The sequence below is a fragment of the Trichosurus vulpecula genome, chromosome 9 (genome assembly GCF_011100635.1).
Source record: "Trichosurus vulpecula isolate mTriVul1 chromosome 9, mTriVul1.pri, whole genome shotgun sequence".
NCBI classification, from domain to species: domain Eukaryota; kingdom Metazoa; phylum Chordata; class Mammalia; order Diprotodontia; family Phalangeridae; genus Trichosurus; species Trichosurus vulpecula.
In genome coordinates, this window is record NC_050581.1 from 158,283,426 (window position 1) to 158,298,258 (window position 14,833).

Sequence of the window (14,833 nt, forward strand, 5' to 3'; positions counted from 1 at the left end):
CCATGGCAAATGCTATAGAACTTTATTAGACCTCTGATCTCACCAATAATGGATATCATTCCTGATGATACACATTGCAATTCATCCATTCCTGTCCATCAGTGGGGGGCGGGGGGGAGCATGGTTATCCTTAGTCTTTCTCTCCAAAAAGTAAAAGTTAGGATGCCTTATTTTAGACTTTATGTAGAAAGCAAGAGACTTTAGCAATGCTGGGAATTGTTTGAGACATTTTAGGCAAGAAGTAACAGAGCATATAATGCTTTAGCAGAAAGTGGAACAAATATACCATTCAGTTTGTCAAGGAGAGGAAAGGAAAGGAAAAGAAAGAAAGGAAAGGAAAGGAAGGGGGGGGGAAGGAGGAAAGGGGAGGGGAGGGGAGAGGAGGGGAGGGAAGGGGAGAGGAAGGAAGGGAAGGGATAAAATGTTACAATTTGCCAATGATTATCTAGCTTCTCTGCATTTTCTTTTGAGTAAATATAGATGCAAGAATTCTTCTCAGAATGAAAGTGTTCAATAGGTTTGACATTTGCAAATATAAAGGAATCCTAAATGTAATAATCTCTTGCGAGCTCTCCCTTAATCTTTCTTTACAAAATGAAGAAATCAAGAATCTTCATTGTGCCCTTTATGTAGAAAACAGGAGACCTCAACAATACTGGAAACTGCTTAAGAAAGACATTTTAGGCAAGAGGCCCACAAAAAAGAAAATACTTAGGTAGAAAATGCAACAAATATGCCAAAAGTTCTAGAATAGTAGAATTTCATTATCAGAGACAGAGGAATCATTATATTAGGGACACTTCACCTTAATCTCCATCATGTTATATGAGCCAGTATTACACAAGTTGATAGAGCATGGACTTAGAGTTAGGAAGATTTATATTGCACTCATGTTACAGACATTCCTTAACAATGAAACACTGGGCAAGTCTCTTAAGCTATCTCAGCCTCAGTTTCTTCATCTTTAAAATGAGAGGGTTGGATAAGGAAGTCCTGAGGACTTCTAGCTCTAAATCTATGATGCTATGAACTTAAAATGGCACCAAAAAGATGAAGTTTGCAGTTCAACTTTACCGAACCTTACACAAAACAAGGAATATATATATTGAAGATGGAATATTCTTGAAAGGATTGAGGAAATTTTCAAGAACTCATGAGCAATATAACAAAAGAATGGGAAAATTAAGATCTGCATTTCTACCACAAAAAATATGATGAGGGGAACATCAATAATTATTGACCTACTTGCCTACTATAAAATGTCAGGGGCACCAGTCAGTAAATTTTATTCTCCACTAGTGTCAGGCTAGGACAACTACCAGGATAATCACTCAATGGGCTTCAGTGTGTTGGGAGGCCTTATAGACTATGACATAGTACCCTTCACCTTTCCCCTCACATTCATTCAATATTAAATTCACCCTTTTTATGACAGTTTATATTAATTCAGGTAGATCAATATGGGATATGAGGTGAACCATTGTTTAAGATTTTGAAGGCACCATGCAGTGTCTGATGGGATGCTATGGATAAAGCATCAGGTCAGTGAGAGGTGGTGTCAGAGTGAAAACCTGAGGATGAAGCAATGGTATTGTTTCATAAAAGTGAGGGAATGCTGCAAAACAGTTATGCGGAGTCCTTTCACCACAATATGGACTTCATGTATATCTATTCACAACCCTCATGTCCTCCTTCAGTGAATGTTTTTTAAACTTGGCAAATAGTAGAAATTTATGCAAGCGCTAAAGGATGACCCAGACCAATTTAGCATGGAGTCAATTTGTGTCATATGGACATTTAAATCATGAAAATTCAACAATACATGGAGAGAGAGAGAGAGAGAGAGAGAGAGAAATGTATCATCCAAATTTTGTCCCTTGACTTTCACTGAAGCCCAATGGAACCAGATCTTCAGCACCAGTACTTGGGAAATGATACAGCCATATTTGTCTATGACTACTTCTATCATTAAAAAAACTTTGTCATAACCTGTAACCCAGAACACATCAGTATACAGTGGAATCAATGTTGTTCCACTTACCAGTAATCATATAATTTTGCCAAAATGCCATTTTAGAGAATTGCATTATGGTCTAGAGGCCCTCCACCTACAATTCTGACAGAGGATTATAAAGAGTCTCATCATTTTTCCTTTGCTCCATGGTGGCCTAGATTAATCTCTTGTTTCTCCTTTGTTTTTAAGACAGGTTTGCCTTTTAATTTATCAGTTCTCTGCTTCCTTCAGCCCTAGAGCACCTGGGAGATAAGAGAGCCAGCAGTTGCTTCCCATTGCTGTATTACATAGAGAAGAAACACTATAGAAATGGGTATTCCCAACCAATAGGATGGAAGTGGAAACTCACAGATTAAGGGTGCTCAGTTTCAAAGGATTTTAACTCTTTTTGTGAATGCAATTTCAAGATCCAGCCTACCTCTAGAGTAAAAGTTGAACTTTAAAGATGCTAATAGAAAGTCTGTGTTGTACTAGGCAGAGCATTTGGTCTTACAGTCAGAAGTGTTTGCTGTATTTATGCCCCAGTTTTGACACTTTTATATGATTTTGTACAATATAATTAATGTCTCTGAGCCACAGTTTCTAATATTAAGATATTACTCTGTATCAGGGGTTCTTAAAGTGAGGTGCATGAACTTATTTTTTTAAATATGCTTGATATAATTATTTTTTCTTTATTGTTTTATGTGTTTATTTTATACATACAAAAACATTATTCTAATTTGTTCACAGGCTTTACCAGACTAACAAAATAATCCATGACTAAGAACCCCTGGGGTAAATCATCCCTATTTTGACTTTTTGATATTCATTTATGATGTCTTTTTGCTTAGAAAATAATTTCTTCTTATAAAGTGTTTCTCAGAAATATATATCAATTTGTTATCACATCCAGATGATCTCATAAACCTTTGAAATTTAAAATCCAACAACCTTTTCAATTGTATACTTTATTTTAGTTCATCTCTTTTTTAAATTTAGCTAGGTCCAAGAAAGAAATTTAAAATTTCCTATAATTATTATCTTGCTATCTAGGACTTTTTGCATTTTGGTTAACTTATCATTTATGAATTTAGATGCCATACTATTTAGTGGATTATACATTTAAAAACCATATCATTTCATTTTCTATGAAACCTTTAATCATAATGTACTTTCCATGTTTGTTTATCTCCATGACATTTAAGACTTATATTCTCTAATAGCATAATAGAAACTCATGACTTTTGGAATCGTGCAATGCCTAGTGTGTTTTATATACCTTTATTTTTTAGATGTTTTGAGTATGCAGAAAAATTGTATTTTTCTCTTTCCATGTTGCAATTTTAAAAATTTTATTGTGTTATTAAATCCATTCATATTTAAGGGGCTTATGTTCTGTTTTCCTCTATTTGCATATCTACATGTTGATTCTTATTTCTACTTTCTTTAATTCACCACATTGTTTCTGTGATTACTTTTGCTTACAATAATTTGATTCCCATTCCATTTACCTTCCCCTTCCTAAGTTCCATGAGTATATTTGTTAATTTCATTTTGTTTATTAGCTCCTCCCTTTCCTTTTTTGGTCCTTCAATTTCCTCACCCAGTTAAGTAACTGGTTCAAAATAATTTTTATAGGTCTCTTACAAACTCTTAGCTTAAATGACATTATTTAAATGATTCTTTCCAAATAGTTCATTTATTGTGCCTTCTTTAACTCTATCTACTTCTCATTTCTTTTGAATTATATTTTTTCCATTCCTTAGCTTATTTTTTATTATTTTTTTATTCTTTTTATGGACCTCTGAAGATGTACAGATGATAGAGTATCAAATATAAGCTCTCTTCTCTTCCATTTTTATGGTAAAGCATTCATAGTTCTCACTCCATGCTCTATTACTGTTGAGTATTAATTAATTAGATCCCTTATTGCTTTTGTTAGACATTCTTCTGCTGGCTTCAGTATGAAAAATATCAATTTATTAAATCATGAAGGAACAATGATGTATGGAGGGAGTGACTGTCTCCCTAATCATGAAACCTTGTCTTATCCCCTGCCTTTAAAATAATCACTTACAACTCTTAAGACCAATCTATCCTATCTCTGGAATCATACCCCCTCCGACTCTTCGGGCTACACATTAAGAGCATCGAATTTCAATATTTTCAGACCTGTGTGGTTCTTCATATTCTTGGCCCCCTTTTCTGTTTCTCTGACCCCATTGCTATAGAAATAGAGGTACAGAACAATCTGGAGCACAGAGGGCCCTTTTACATTTTTCTTCATTTTATAATTTCCCAAAGGTGAAACATACACTCATACATCTAGACATGCATACATATATGCATACATACATACAACAACTCATCACTTGGTTGCCAGACTTCTGGTTGGTGATTCTTCCAAAATTGCTTCTCAGACATAAAGACCTAATGAAGTAGGTAGTGAGAGTATTATTATTTCAATTCGATATTTGAAGAAATTGAGGTTCAAACTGTGAAAGAATCCCTGATGGTCACATAAGTAGCCTATGCAGAACTCAGATATCAGGCTCTAAATTCAGTGTTCTTTCTATTGTATCAAAGCTGTCTCCCTAATGAAAGTTTCTCAGCTATTACAGTTATGAATTTCTTTCTAATATATAGCTCATGAAAGGCCTTTTTTATTTTTAAAGCATGTAAATCAGTAAAGAAACATTAAACTGACTTTTCTACAAAATTCTAGTAAAAAGAATGAATGATGCTATTCATCTTTGAGTCTTCCATTTCCCAGAAACTTAACTTCCTTCAGAAACAATAAAAGACAGTGCAGAAAATATAGAGGAAGTGACATGTCTCTATCTTGACTTGGCATTGAACTAGCATGAGTAATGTTTATGATACTGTCTGGAGATAATTTTACAACTGGAAAAATCACAACCTTGTTTATATTGCTGCAGACAGTTCAGGAGATAGAAAAAGAAAATATGCTATACCACTTTATACACTTTATAAATTAAACTGTTTCCCCTGGTGGCAGGGGTTACTCCATGCCGTTATTAAAATTATAGCCAGCAAGCAAATGTAGAGCCTTTAGACTCACAAAAATAGGGTTGGAAATATAATGCAGTGAAAACATCAGTCTTTAGAAGAAACATGATAAAACCAGTAATGTTTATCACTGGAATGAACTTTAAGAGGAAAGATAAGGGATGGAATGGGAAAGCTTAGAGGGGATGTTAAAATTTCATTTCCTTAAAAAGTAGAATAGGCCCCACCCAACTTTACAAGGAATTTAATCTAGGGCAAGGAAGCCCATTGTGTTCTACTCAATCTTGGGTGGATATAGATCCTTTGGCTAGAAATCCAAAGGCTGGAAGTGGTCTAAGGAGAGCTAATTCCTCAGTCTAGAAGTCACTCTCAGTGCCCCACCCCCACCATTGAAAAGAGTATATAAACTAAGCCCTGCCACCATAATTGTCTTTGGTCTAAGAGAGGAGGCTAAATGACCATCTTTTTACTTATAACCTGCTGATCTTATTAATAAAAATGATTCAATTACCCAGAAACTATGTCTCTCAAACCTTTGTAAACAACCCATTACCTATATATCTTTGCATAGGTGATTACATATGCCTTGAACTAATTCCCTGTTCACTTTTGCCTCAAAATATTTCTCGCTTCCCTCAAAAAAATAGTTCACATGTCAGCTCTCACATAAATCCTTTCCTAAGATCTATTACTAGCATTCTCTCCTTGAAATGATTTTGTATTGAATTGAATATATTTTAATTATTCACTTGTGCTATTATTGTATCTACCGAGTTGAAGGTAAGATTTTTGAGGATGGAGACTGATTCTTTATTTTAAATGTGTTTCCTTAGTGCCTAGAATTATCCCTTTTGTTGAGTTGAAGCAAATATACTTTATTGGGGGGAATATTCATTAATATTAATAATAATCTCCCTAAGAATAGTGTGTAACATTTGAGGATGTGAACCAGAATTTCATTTTTTCACACGATCATAGAGTGGCAAGTTGAAAGAACCTCAGAGAACAACCATAACAACTTCCTCAGTTTAGAGAGGTAGAAATTGAGGCCCCAGAGAAGTTAAGTGACTTACCAGGATCCCAAGCAAGTGCCAGGAATGAGATTTGAATCTGTTATGTGATTTCAAACAGGTGCTTATTCAACTATACCACACTAAGTCCTTAGATTTGGAATGGACCATAGGGATCTTCCCATCTACAGCAGGCTAATCAGTCACTTCTTTAAAGATCTCTGATGAGGAATAAATCACTTTTACCTGAGAAAATCTCTTCTACTTTCAGAAGCTTCTAATTGTTAGGGAGTATTCTTTCTTTGCAGATTCTTCTCATTGTCTTTACTTCTATCTTCTTCAGTCAAGAGGAAAATTTTTAATACCTTATCTAATATTACTACCATCCCAATACTTAATGACAGCAACTATCATCTCCTTGAATTTTTTTGTCTCCAGGATAAAGAAATGGCATTTTTCTATTGGTCTTCATGTGAACTGGATCTTTCTTCTGTATCCCACATAATTTTTGAGAGTTTTGTATAGTATTGAATATATAGTCAATAACTAACCTATCCACTGATTAATTGAAAATCTCTCTAAATAATAGCCCCTGTGATTCCTGGAAAGAACAATGGCTTTGGAGATAGAAGACCTGAGTTCAAACTCCACCACTAACACTTAACTACCTGTATAATCTCAAGTAACCATATGCTCGATATCATCTTTGCAAAGCTCTCAAATTATCCTGGGGAAAAGAAAATTCAAATGCTCCATGGTTGTTATCATCAAGTACTTCAATGACTTATTTTCTTATCTATATATGACAAATTCCAACCAGATGAAATTTGAGAGCCATTCCAGCTTTATATCTTACTCCAGACATTAGTACAGTACCTGACACATAGTAGGTACTATGAAAATGATACTTACAATGTATTATTATTTTATTACATTTATCATTATTATTACATCATAATCAATTGAGCGTGATTATTATGTCACCTCTCAAGTGGAAGGGAACCACCGAAGGAGAAATTATGTTCTGATATATACCCTGCATGAATTCCTTTTTCCCTTCCTTAAAAGTAAAATTTTGGACATAGTATATGAAGGAGACCAAAGAAGAAGTTATAGCATAAAATAAAATATCTAAATCAGAATCTACCCTCATAGCACATATGTTTAGTATAAAGATAAAGAAATGAAATGTATCAGAATAGTTTGTCATTGCATCAAACTGAGATATTCAGCTCCCTTTTGAAATGAAATATACTCAATTGCCTAGGTATTTGAAATTAAGGACTTAACCAATTACCCAGGTAGACATTTACCTTTAGGAAGTTTTGATTGTGAATCTGAGATATATTATTTTAAAAAAAAAAGTGCTGATGTACTATCCTAGAGCAGAAAATCCACCAATGTCTTTGATTGACAGTTTTATGATACTTGACTTGGGAATGATCCCTACTTTTCTCCCTTCTTCCCACCCACCCACCAAGGACTCTCTGTGTTGAAGAACTACAGCCCTACAGCTAAGATCCATTATCATATATGCTTCACTAAGTCAAATTCAATGGTCAAAGAGGGAAGAGAAAAATAAATATGCAATCCCCAAGTGGGAAGGGGACTAGTGAGGCAGAGAGTAGCTATATAATAAATCGTAGTGCAGCCTGACAGCCAAAAAGAAAGTAAGGTAATGTTGTGTAAAAGGTACAAATTTATTCCTGGTTTACTATCCATCTTCTGGATCAGAGCTCTAAGATCCCCCAAAATAAATAGAAGCAATTTATTTAGACAGTTAAAACTTTAAAATCTTTTCCACCACAGATTTTATCATTCCCCTCAGTGTATTCTATCAGTAGGCAGTTCGGAGATGTAAACATAATCCATAGCTAATTGAGGTGGAGCATTGGGGTCCATGATATATGTCCACATAATGATTATCTTTTTTCAATGAATCAGAAATATATGATAGGAAAAAGGAGGAGTGTGTGAAATTCTTTAAAATATCACTTGGATTTTACCTTACCAGTTTATAAAGCTGTTGATTCTAGTCAGGATGCTTGGTTAAAAAATACTTTCCACTTTGGAGGTGTATCTGGTTATGTGCTACATAATTTTCTTTGCAATATTCCTTCTCTACCCCAGATAAAAAAGGGTTTTATTGAAATGGATTTCATTCAATTTCGCTTCATGTTCTATTTAGTCTAGAATCCTTGGAGGAGGGAGGATGGAACCTCGGGGAGCATATTAGATCCACACATACACTCTCATATCTTCACCACCATATTACTCAGCTTTTCATTTTATGTAGGTTGTTTTTATCATTTCTATGGTAAGAGAAAGTAATGAGGTCTGAGTCCTTTTCTATTAATTCTTCTGGGAGAAATTTGCTTCAGAGGGGAAGTTAAGAATAGCTGCTCAGTGAAGAGATGGGCACCACTGTTTGCTAACCTTCTTTGACCTTCAGATTCACCCTCGCCACTCTATTTATAGTTACGTGACAAAATTATCCAATTTAGGACTTGTTTAGGACTTCAGTTTAGGACTTCTATTAAGGAAGAATTTATAATGTTATAACCACCATAGATACACTGTTAGCCACTAATCCAGTCTTGTTCAATAAGAAGGGTCAAAATTTGCATGCACATCAGACTCAACGTAGCTGTTATGTACCTCAGAATACTTCCTGAGCAGATTCACTGGAGAAACCTAAGCATTCTATGCTTCTCAGAAAGTGAATAGGCAAATCTTCCCCCACATGTCTCTTTTTTGTGTGATTATGCCATGTAATTTGTTTAATATATATGACTTGTGTTATTCAATCAGTATTTACTCTAAGCCCCTACCTCCTGGTGATCCTGCCTGCTCCCTTTATTACACAGTGACATAATCTTCTTATGATGTAGTTAGCATACCAGGAAGTATGTAAAACATACTAGATTCTATACAACATTTTACTCTTTGTATAAAATCAGTAGCAGGGATGATATAATGCATAATAAAATATAGCCCATGTAGCAGTTTCAGCTAGCTCCAGGGTATTCCTAATCAATACATGGGAAGTGGACTTCAGATTAGTTACAGGAAAAAACCAGTAGCTTTTTTGTCTATCACTTCTCCATTTGGCCTCCTATAGCTTGAAGGGATCTCCATCTGCTTCTTGTCACATCTAGCTCATCATCATTGAGAGAATAGCAGGGTCATTCCATGAACAATGCAGAGAGGTTAGAGATGGGCCAGGCCATAGGTTCAAAATGTGTTAGGGGACAGAAGCAGCACAAATTTCACAATAAGAGTCCAAGCTAAAAAGGGAAACATAGGTCATATATAGGTCATATATTAGTTTCAGGTGGTTGGTAGCCTAGTCAAAATATCAAAGGAAGGGAGGAGTGATGAAAGGTGAGAGAGATGCAAGAAAGACAAAGTCAGAGAGACTCAGTGACTAGATACAGAGATACAGACAAACAAGTCCAAACAGAGAAAGAGAGAGATGGACAAGGAGACAGAGAAAAGAGAGAGCAAGTCAGAGATAGAGAGATACAAAGAGCACTTTGGAGCCCGAAAATGAAGGATTTCCCTTGCCTAAAGGTAGAGGTAGCAAAAGCTTTTTTTTTGCCTATTGTCAGAGCATTCAAGATAAGGTATTCCAAATTATATGAGTTTGGACACTAAAAAAAGAACTGTTAGTAGGTCTTAAACTGTCATATCGCTTATGGAGAGGTGGAGATTTCAGAAAGTTAAAAAAAAGCAGCCTAGACAGTTATGTTTATAGCAAAATCACTAGAAATAAGACTTTAAAGGCAATCATCTGCTAAGTTAGAAGAGTAGGGCTTGTGTAAGATCAAGATTGAAATATATAAACTTTGTAGAACTTAAGCTCTTTGAGAGAAAGAATGCCTACTACAGGACCTTGCACATAATGGGAGCTTTATAAATATTTATCAAATTGAATTTAATGGAGATATTTAAGCACAGGTGATTTAATCATTCTACTAGAGAAATTTTTCCAAGTTCATAGCTAACATTATTTACCAAGATTTGGTTCAGACCATTTAATGGACTTCTACTCAATCTCAAAACACTATCATCTATCCCGTATTTCTATTTTCCCTAAAAGAATAGCATGAGAGACTTTATTAAATGCTTAGTTAAAATCTGGGTAGATAATAGCTATAGGAGTCATTTGATCAACTAGCCTAATATTTCTTTGACCAAAAAAGGAAATTTGGTCAGTCTGGCATGATTTATTTTTGATGAAGACATGATGACTTTTTGTGATCACTGAAGTCCTTTCTTCTCTAGATATTCATGTATCATCCTTTTAATATGTTTTGGCAGTTTGCCATAAATTGAGCTTATACCCACTAATACAAGATCAAAGTCTTAGTTTTCTTTCAGATCCTATTCGAGTTTTCCAGGACATAGTACTGTCTAATGTTTTTATCAATGACTTGGAAAAAAAACCCAGAGACCAAGCTTTTCAAATCTTTATATAGAGCAAAGTTAGGAGGAATAAACAATATACTAGATAAGAGTTAGATTCAAAAAAAATCTTGACGGGCCAGAATTTAGAACTGAATCTAATAAGATACAAATTAATACAACTAAATTTGAAAAATCACATGGTTCCACCAAATCAATCTGTCAGTCAATGATCATTTAATAAATGCCTACTATGTTCCAAGAAAAGTGCTAAGCTCTGTGTATACAAAGAAAGGTAAAAGAATGTTTCTGCTCTCAAGAAATTCACAGTGTAATGGAGGAGATAACACACAATTACCTATATAGAAACAAGCTCTATACAGGACAAACTGGAAATAATCACTAGGAGGAAGGCACAAGTTTAAGGTATGGAAGTCAGTGCCTGACAACTGTTCATACTAATGTTTTGTTTTTTTTTTAATGTGGGATTTTAGTGTTCAACATGAACCATTTTTTAATACAGTGGGAGCAAGAAAGTTAATTCAATCTTTATGATTATTGAGATATATTATCCAAGACTGGGAAGATGATACTGCTATTATCCTCTGTTTCAAACAGACATCTTGAGTATTGTACTCACTTCTTCATGCCTTATTTTAGGAAGGACAATGATTACCTGGAAAGTGTCAAGAAGACAACTGATATAATAATGAAGGATCTTGCATTCATGAGATGTGAGAATATTTAAATGACCTGAATATCTTTAACTTGGAGAAGAAAAGATTTAAGGGCAACATGATGTTTGTTTTTAAATCTTTGAAGTGCTATCACATTGACAAGGGTCCAGATTTGTTCTGCTAGGCCCTTTAAGGATATCAAGGAGACCAATGTAGGCTTGACATCAAAAGGCACACTCCATGGAGATTGGAAATGATGAAAAAAAATTTAGAGTGGGAAAGGTGGGAGGAAACAAGTTCCCTTCCTCAGCCCTGATTGGAGGTTTTCAAATAGAGGATGCATTTATCATTTGTCTTATTGGTTACCAAGGAAGTGTTTATTTGTTTTGGCTATGGCTTGGAATGGATGGGTCTTGAGAGATTCTTTATTTTGTCCAGGATATGAACAGACCTTTTTGTTCTTGTTAATAGGTTGACAAATTATTTCCCCATACCCTTCAATGGTGTGGGGCTGGAGGTAACAAATTGCTCCCTCCTTTATTTTTTGATTTGTACTGGATCATCTTTTACTTGGTAATACCTAGCAATTCACAACTCCCTCTTTCCCATGACAAGTAGTGTATCCTTTCTCAGCTGGTTTAATGCTTTTCTTTTCAGTGAAATTTTCATATTTTGCCTAACTCCAAGTATTCAGTGGTCTTTTCCCCCTTTCTTCAGAGTCATTCTTCTACCTTCCAATCTTTTGACAAAGGTTTGTCATAGGTTTCTCCATGTTCTATTTTTTTAATCTTCCTGTTAAAACTTGCCTACTTATCTTTCAAATCCTCCTCCTCCTCCTCATTTTTCTTTTCTCTATCTTATATCTCCTTATCTCTGTATCCTTATTCTTTATCTTTCTATAAATCTCTGTCTCTTGGTTTCTGTTTCTCAGTTCTCTCTCTCTCTCTCTCTCTCTCTCTCTCTCTCTCTCTCTCTCTCTCTCTGTCTCTCTCTCTCTTTCTCTCTCTCTTTTCCCCATCACTCTGATAAACTGAAGAAAGAATGAAGAAATAAAGGACACCTAGAGCCCCATCTATCTCCTCTCCCAGACAGAAGACAAGTGGGTACTTTAAGCATAGATCACAATAATTCTAATCCAAAAGAAATGAATAAATATAAGCATTACACTCTGTACTGATAAATGCAAGATGTTCCCTACTCTATACTTCATAGTTCTCCTGGAAAGAAGTAGCACCTCTAGAGAATTTTGACAATTTCTATCAACAAAAACAATACAATTTTCATTTGAAATTTAAGAGTGGGAGAAAAGAAGAAAGAAGATGGAATAACAGAGACCAGTAGTTGGTTTTTTTTGATGGTAGGATGGGGAAAGGGGGTGAAATGATGATTGACAATCATTGAATACAATAATGCTAGAATATGCTGCCAAATTCTTCACCCCTCTATCCCTCTCAAACCATCTGCAGCTGCAGCTGTAGATGAGTTACATCGATAACCTATCATAGAAAATGATGTTTATAATGATGGCCCCACATCATCAAGGAACATTTAAATTATGCTCAGTATACTCTATTTGGGAAAGCAGTGCATATGTACTCCATTTTAGAAGTATTTGCATCAAATAGGAGTTAAATTGAAAAGCTTCTAACACTGAGAGTTAACCCTCAGCATAACTGGGAAAGATTGACCATTCAGAATTCCTCTCTCAGGGTTCTGGATAACTGAAATGTTGATATAGATCAATGCTGATATACACACATACCCCCACATATACGTATATACGTACATATATACATAGTCACATGGTTATACATGAATCTGTTGGTGTATGTGTACACATTTAAGTGTGCATGTAATATGCACCCATGTATATCTGTGTGTATTACACATGTACAAAACATTTGTATAGATGAAGGTATATACATAAGAGTGTATATATATATGTATATATATGCATCTATTATATATTATAATATGCACTATATATACAACATAAATACATATACTTTTAGATACATGTGCATACATGCATATATATACATACATGTACATACACATATATTGGAGGCACATTTCTGTCTGTCGGATTCCTGTAACAGGTAACAACACTTTTGAACCCCCTTGAGTCTGGAGTGCGGTCTCTGGGAGACCCCTTGAGCTGTCCCTGAGTCTTCCGGCTGGATCTGGCCTTCCCCTAGGGCCACAAGCCTCACATTGTCATTGGGCCCAGATCTCTCCCTCTATTGTTACTTTAGATATGCATTCCTTCAGTTACTTCACAACCTTTGATATTCCTTCAGGAACTTCCTGCCCTTAATTCTATTCTCTTGGTTCCTGGACTCTGACCTCACCTGGTCCTCCTTAGACTTCCCCTCAAGACCCTCCCTAAACCCCTCCTCTAGTCACCCCAGACCACCCCTCAATCCCTCCTACAATCTTTGTGTATATAATCTCCATCTTGCCTCCATGAAGGTGCTCAGATTCAATCTAATTCAGTAGGTTGAATCTGGCCCACTTGTGGAAACAGGCGTCACAAAGGGGGGGATTTCTTAAGACAGCCCATTGTGGTGAATCCCTAATAAACTTTGTCTTTTCCCTTGGCTGAGAAGGCTTGAGTTGAATTCTTTCGGCAGGACCCGGTGTGTCAATATTTTGGGGTGTCCAGCACCTCTCAACCTTTTACCTCTTCACTTTGAGAATCTCAAGCAAAATTAGTTTGTTTGTTTGTTTTTTTAAAGACAATTCAATAGCATCCTTTGGCCACCAGTGGTTCTTGTTTTTTGTCCTTCATTCTGGAAGGGGCCCCAGGACATCAAGAGGGTGGAGTTGTGAATTGCACCTTAATTGGATTTAAATGAGGCAGAGCTGTGCACAGTCATCACAGTCCAGTGGCAAGGCAAAAGGCAAGATCAGAGATCCCCTAGGATGCACTAGGTGACCTTGTCCTGTTTAAATTCAGGCCTTTTTTTCCCAGGTCTCAGTTTGTCTGACATAATGCCCATTCAATGATTAAGGGCTAGGTAAGAACTGAGACAAAAAGAAGCCTAGTTTGCCTTCACAAAAGAATCAGACTGGGAGGAGAAGACCCTCAGAGTTTCTGGTCAGAACAGAAAGCAATTACTGTTTACCCAAACAAGGAGTGCCTTGGGCTGGGGACCTATTATTGGCCATTCAATGAAAACCAGAGTGATTGGGGTTTAAAGGCATAGTCAAGTAGCTCCATTTGAATCACAATGGGCTTTTTCAAAGCCTGCTTTTTCAGAGCTATATTTCAAGAAATCATAAACAAAAACTTTGCAATAAAAAGAGTTAATTGCCTGAACTTTTTGAGAAAAACATGAAAACAGAAAGAAATAGGAAATTTAAAAATATCTAGCCCCCAAGCCTCAAGATATTTTACAAAAGTATAAGTGATTGAAAATTACATTCCTTTGGACAGAGCACCCATATGTACAGGTATGACTCCTCACATGGGCAGAGGGACTACATGTGATAAAGGATGAAGAAGAAAGAGAAGGAGAAGTATGAGAAAGAGGAGGATGAGAAGGAGGATACAACCCCCTACAAGATTAATTTGGAAGAAAAATATAGCCACAGGTTGATGTATCCTTTTTTAACCACATCATCTCATAAAGACTATTTCAAAAATCATAAATGGTGTGTCACATGCATTGATGTAATGTGGTAATTTATTGGATTAGTTAGTGGACTTG